The following is a 6,230-nucleotide window of genomic DNA, read 5'->3' as shown; positions in this document are numbered from 1 at the left end:
ATTCTGCAAAAAGACCCATGATAATTTGATAAAAGGCCATGAATATTCAATATTCTATCTTAACTGATACCAAAGCATTATGTGCAGTAAAATGGAAATCGCATTATTTGTGCAAGTATGCCAAAATTGCACGTTCAGACTTTCCTCTATGATCTATTTATCAGGATGAAGAATGAGCAGGTAAGATAAGAAAGAAAATGTTGAAGAAAAGATTGTGAACTGTTGCAGGACTGGTGGGAGATGATCAGCGTATACTACAAGATACTACTTAAGGTAGCTGGGAATGACTGAAAGTAAAGGTAATTAAAAGTCAGATACCTCTGTTACAGTTCTGGTTTCCAAAGTCACAAGTGAACAGTTTTCTGGGTTTTAGCCTCGATCTTTGCTCTGTTGTTCCCTCTTCTTCCTCGTCATCATAAAAATTGCTTTGAAGAATCTTCCCATAGATGCGTTTGAGTACAGAGGAATGGCAAGTTGGACCTAGACATTTAACAAGGAAATCATTTGAATATAGGGGCTGAACCTCCTCAAAATAAAAAGGCAAATATTTTTCTATATTCTCATCTCTTCACTTTATACTAGGTAATAGTTAAAATAGCTTATAAAAATGAGATTCAGGAAACCTCTCCTGCATTGGTGCAGCAACCTCTCCTCCCCCCGTCCCTCCCCTCCACCTCCCTCAACCCCACTTATCTTCCCTCCTCCATCTCCCTCCCCCCCCCCCCAAGAGATAGATTTAAACTTTAAAAAGTGAATAACTAAAAATATAACACCGACTTCAAAGAAACTTCTTCCATTAGCGCCAAAGGGACGACGGTGAGAAAGATGGGCCTAAAATTGTCGCGCTATCGTATGCCGTTTTGGCTGTAGTCCAGGAACAAACGAACAAACAAGAGTTTTAGTATATCGATGTATCCCTCTACACCTGCATCTCATAGGGACCTAGAGCCTCTTACTTTTTCCATGAACTGAGTCTTAATCAGCTATCCCCCCACCACCAGTCACTCGCCCAGCATAAATTGTCCACGCACTGACCAACTTCTCCATCCACTCACTTTCTGTAGGTCAAAGGTATAGGATGGGAACTTGCATGGGCCAAGCTACTTGTCTTTTTGTGGGACACTTGCTTTAAGTCCACAGGCTCTATATCAAGCAACCTTTTTTCTGGTGCATTGAATGTTGTTTACTTGGCCTTTGATGAGAAGCCACATGAGGCTGCTAAACAAGATAGGACACCATGGTATTAGAAGCAAGGTACTAGCATGGATAGTTGATTGGCTGACTGGCAGAAGGCAAAGAGTGGGAATAAAGAGGGCCTTTTCGGTTGGCTGCCGGTGACAAGTGGTGTTCCGCAGATGTCGGTGTTGGGTCTGCTACTTTTCATGTTATATGTTAATGATCTGGATGATGGAATTGATGGCTTTGTGGCCAAGTTTGCAAATTATATGAAGATAGATAAAGGGGAGGGTAGTGTTGTGATAGAAGGGAGTCTGCAGAAGGACCAGGACAAGATGGGAGAGTGTGCAAAGAAGTGCTAAATAGAATACAGCATAGCAAAGTGTACGGTCAATGCACCTTAGTAGAAGGAATAAAGGCATAGACTATTTTCAGAAATCAGAAGTGCAAGGGACTTCGGAGTGCTGGTGTAGGATTAATTTCATGGGGACTAGAATATAAATGCGCAAGAATGTAATGCTGAGGCTTTATAAAGTGCTGGTCAGGCCACATTTGGAATATTATGAGCAGTTTTAGGCCCCATATTTGAGGAAGTATGTGCTGGCATTGGAGAGGATGCAGAGAAGGATTTCAAGAATGATCCAGGGGTTGATTGATTTAATGTATATAGAGTATTTGATGGCACTGGCCCTGTACTCACTAGAATTTAGAAGGATGAGGAGGGAATCTTATTGAAACCTACTGAATAGTGAAATGCCTAGATAGAGTGGATGTGGAGAGGATGTTTTCAGTCGTGGGAAAGTCTAGAACCAGAGGGCACAGCCTCAGAATAAAGGGATGTACCTTTAGAATAGAGATGAGGAATTTGTTTATTGTTAGCCAGATAGTGATTAGGAGTAGTGTGTGCAGTTCTGGTTGTCGCATTACAGGAAGGGGATGGAGGCTTTCTTGAGGATTCAGGTTTACCAGAATGCTGTCCGGATTAAAGGGTATTAGATATAAAGAGAGGTTGGACAAACTTGGATTGTTTTCTCTGGAGTATCAGAGTTAAGGGAAGGCCTGATAGAAGTAAATAAAATTGTGAGAGGTCTAGATAAACATTCAGGGCATTTTTGCAAGGGTAGAAATTTAAAGGAGATGTTTTTTGCACAGACAGTGGTAGTACCTGGAACGTGCTGCTAGGGGTGATGGTGGAGGCAGATACAAGAGTGGCATTTAAGAGATTTTTGTTAGGCACAGATATGCAGGAAATGGAGGGATATGGATCACGTTCAGAGGAGATTAATTTAATCGTGTTCAGCATGGACATTGTGGGCTGAAGGGCCTGGTCTTGTGCTGTACTTTATGTTCTGTGTGTTAAATGTAAAACTGAAGCGTTAATAACTTGTTCAGACAGAAGTATCGAACATAGAGCCCATCTTGGTTTCTTCCTGAGATCTTTCCGTTAGTCAGTCTTAAACCAATTTGATTCACTCTGCATTATTTTAAATGACAGACCACTGTAAATAACAAAGGCTACAGGATGAACAGCGTCCCTGCTGTAGTACTGAAGACTCGCCAAAATTAACTATGACAGCATCCTTCTCACACCCAAGGTCTTTCCATCATCTACAAAATACAAATCAAAAGTATGGCAGAATACTCTCTTCCCAGGTCTTGATGACTGGACTTCCACCAACTCATGAAGCTCAACACATTATTCAGGACAAAACCACCTGCTTAAATGGCATTCCATTCACAACCCTGAGGATTCTTTTCCTGCACCCCTAACACATAGAATATGTAGTAATAGCGGCCATAAAATATACCATAGATGTATGCCTAGACCACTTTGACAGTGGCTTCCATACATGCGGCTTCAGGCACCAAGAAGGCCAGCAGGTGCATGGAAACAATACCTTTATGAGGTAACCCCAAGTCACACATCATACTGATCATAATAATAATCGTAATAATCATAATCATAGTTTATTAGCCAAGTATGTTTTGCAACATATAAGGAATTTGGTTTGCCATACAGTCATGCCAAAAAAAGCCAAGACACACAACTACATAAAAATTTGACATAAACATCCACCACAACAGTTTCTCCACATTCCCCACTTTGATTGAAGGTAATAAAGTCTTTCCTCCTTTCCTGTCTGTCAATATATTGCTGGTCTATCATCTTCACTGAATCTAAATTCTGGAACTCCCTATCCATCAGCACCGTGGGACCGCTGCAACAGTTCAAAATGGCAGCTCATCGCCAGCTTTTCAAAGTCAATTAGTAATAGGCAATAAATGCCAGACTTGCCAGCAGCCCCCAGAACTCCCCACAAAATGATTAAAAAGAAACAATAAAAAACATTTATTTGCATCTATGTAGTTGGACAAAGCAAGTACACCAACTTGTCTGAAGGAAGTTAGTCAATACAAACCAGATAATTAATTTGTTAAATTTCCTGGTTACAGTTGGTCTACATTGTTAAATTACTAACCTGATGTGTATACTTCAGTTGAAGGAACTCTATCCTTCTCTACTCTTCTACTGTTTTCAAGTAGAACTGATCTTGAATGAGTTTCCTGATATGATAAACAACAAAACAATCAATAATAACACAAATTGAATAAGTAAAAACACAAATTGAATAACTGAATGTCAGAACTACTTATCCAATGAAATATACAAAGAAATTAGTAAACACAAAATGCTGGAGTAACTCAGCGGGTCAGGCAGCATCTCTGACGTTTCGGTTCAAGACCCTTTTTGTTTTGCATGCGTGAACAGAGAATGAATTACGAGCTCTTCTTGACCACTCTATCCACATGTGTTGCCATTTTCAAGGAACAATGTACCTGCACTCCTAGATCACTTGCTCCACAACACAGAAGGTCTTGCTCTGGTGTGACTTTCCAAAATGCAATGCCTCACTCTATTCAGGCAGCTTCCTTGGCAGAACAATGAATTGCCTTTAATTCCACAAAGTTCAATACCAGTTTAGAATTCTGTAACTACCTTGTGAAAGTCCATATTGGCAACTTCCATTGACCTCCCACCTCTACATCAGTTGTCTTTTCAAAGATACAAAAAACTGCAGATGCTTGAATCGTGAGCAAAACACAAAGTGCTGAAGGAACTTAACAGTTCAGGCAGCATCAGGGGGAGGGAAAGTTTAGTTTCTAATATAATAATTAGAAACAGAACTTATTTGCTGCTGTAACTTTTAGCTAGTGAAAGCAGTTTTTAATTGAGAAATGCCGGTAAAGGTTGAATTCAGCAATGCAATCAAGACAGCATTTGTATTGAAGTGGTGATCAGTATTGTTAGGTAAGAAATTTTAGACCTTTTTAATGTTGCTTGGTCTAATTGAGGCTTGGTTGTTAAATGCTTTTCTAGTATGGTCATCAGACTCAGTACAGTATTGAATGGTTACTTGGATTAGCCACCAGAGGAAACATATGACTGCAGAACTAGAACTATCAAAGACCACATGCCCCATGAGAAGTGTCAGAGAGCAAATTGAAGTAAAGAAAACAAAATAAACTAAAATTGAGACACAGGAAACTGCAGTGGCTGAAATCTGGTGGGAAAGAAAGTGCTGGAGAAATTCAGTAAGTCAGGCAGTATCTGTAGAGGGAATGAACAGACGACGTTTCGGGTCGGATCCGAGTAAGGATCCGGGACCAAAACATTGTATGTTCATCCCCTCCACAGATGCTGCATGACTGACTGAGTTCCTCCAGCCTTTTGCTTTTTGCTCAAGAGAATATATTATTGTACACACCTCAGCATTCGTCTTCTTGCCAGATATAGAACTTAGCGTGAAGTTATTTGATGACCTAGTAGTGGCAATTGAGTTTTCAGAAGAGATACTCTTATTTGTAATGATTTCTTCATCTGGATTCTTCAATTTGACAGATTCTTGATGAACATCTTTTTCATTAATTTCCAGACACAATGGAGTCACCTGTGGACAGATAGAGAAATGAAGAAAAAAGTCAAATAATTAAGAACCATGAGTATCTTCAGAACAAAAACATTGGTTAGGTGCCAGAAGACTGGTGGGTGGCTAATTTTCGGCCGCTATTCAAGAAGGGCTGCAAGGAAAAGCTTGGGAACTAGAGACCAGTGACCCTAACATCTTGGTAGGCAAGTTACTGGATAGGATTTTGAGGAGTAAGATGTATACACTTTTGGATAGATAGGGGCTGATTAGGGATAGTCAGTATGGTTTTGTACATGGGAGATTGTGCCTTACGAATCTGAGTGAGTATTTTGAAGTAACCAAAAAGGTTAACGAGGACAAAGCCGTGGAGGTTGTCGATTTGTATGTGGTTTTGATAAGGTTCCACATGGTATGCTACCTGGAAGGTTAGGTCGCATGGGTTTCAGGGAGAGCTAGCCAACTGGCCAGAGAATTGGCTTCATGGAAGGAAGCAGAGGGTCATGGAAGGTGGTTTTTCAGACTGGAAGCCTGTGACTAGTGGTGTGCCTCAAGGATTGCTGCTGAGGGGTTTACATCAATGATTTGGATGAGAGTATACAAGGCATGATTAGTTTAAGTATGAAGATACAGCATAAAAAGGGGGGGCGTGTCCAATGCTTGGCTGAGTAGACATAACTTTTCAGCACTCCCGAAAACAAAGCCCTAAACTGCTAAAAAAAGACGAACTAAAGGAATCAAGTACTTTAAATTAAATCAGAAAGAATACAGAACGTACAGATGCCTTCCAAGAAAGTAAAAGGAGGAGTACAACTGCCACAGAAGCAAGCAAAGGAATCAAGGAAAAAAATCGAAGGTAGGCTCACAGCTCTGATGGAGCAGGGGACTAGATTTGGTGACCCCTCGGCAGGCGGTGAGTCTGGGGAGGGCTCCGGTATGAAGCTGGAGTCTACTACTCCCAGCAAGCGCTCTTTGACTCGGGTCAAAATACGAGGGAGTCGCCGTGAGTTACCAAAAAGGCCCACTGTTTGCCGAGAGGCTGCTGATGTTTTGTCTGGAGTTTCGGACTCGAGTGACGATGAGGTAACGGGAGACTCCACTAGCAGTGGAAGTGGAAATGAGGAAGAA

General features: G+C 41.0%; 1 long non-coding RNA gene across 1 annotated transcript; it reads right to left on the bottom strand.

Annotated features, from left to right (window-relative positions):
- Positions 1–438: 438 nt before the first annotated feature.
- Positions 439–5,002, bottom strand: LOC144604587 (uncharacterized). The gene is made up of 3 exons (XR_013548743.1): positions 4,944–5,002; positions 3,657–3,741; positions 439–480 (listed from the first exon to the last, which is right to left on the bottom strand). It is a non-coding gene; the product is annotated as an uncharacterized LOC144604587 (long non-coding RNA).
- Between the last annotated feature and the right edge of the window lie 1,228 nt (positions 5,003–6,230).

Source organism: Rhinoraja longicauda, chromosome 22 (assembly GCF_053455715.1).
Source record: "Rhinoraja longicauda isolate Sanriku21f chromosome 22, sRhiLon1.1, whole genome shotgun sequence".
Taxonomy (NCBI): Eukaryota; Metazoa; Chordata; class Chondrichthyes; order Rajiformes; family Arhynchobatidae; genus Rhinoraja; species Rhinoraja longicauda.
This window is presented reverse-complemented; position numbering and strand designations above follow the sequence as displayed.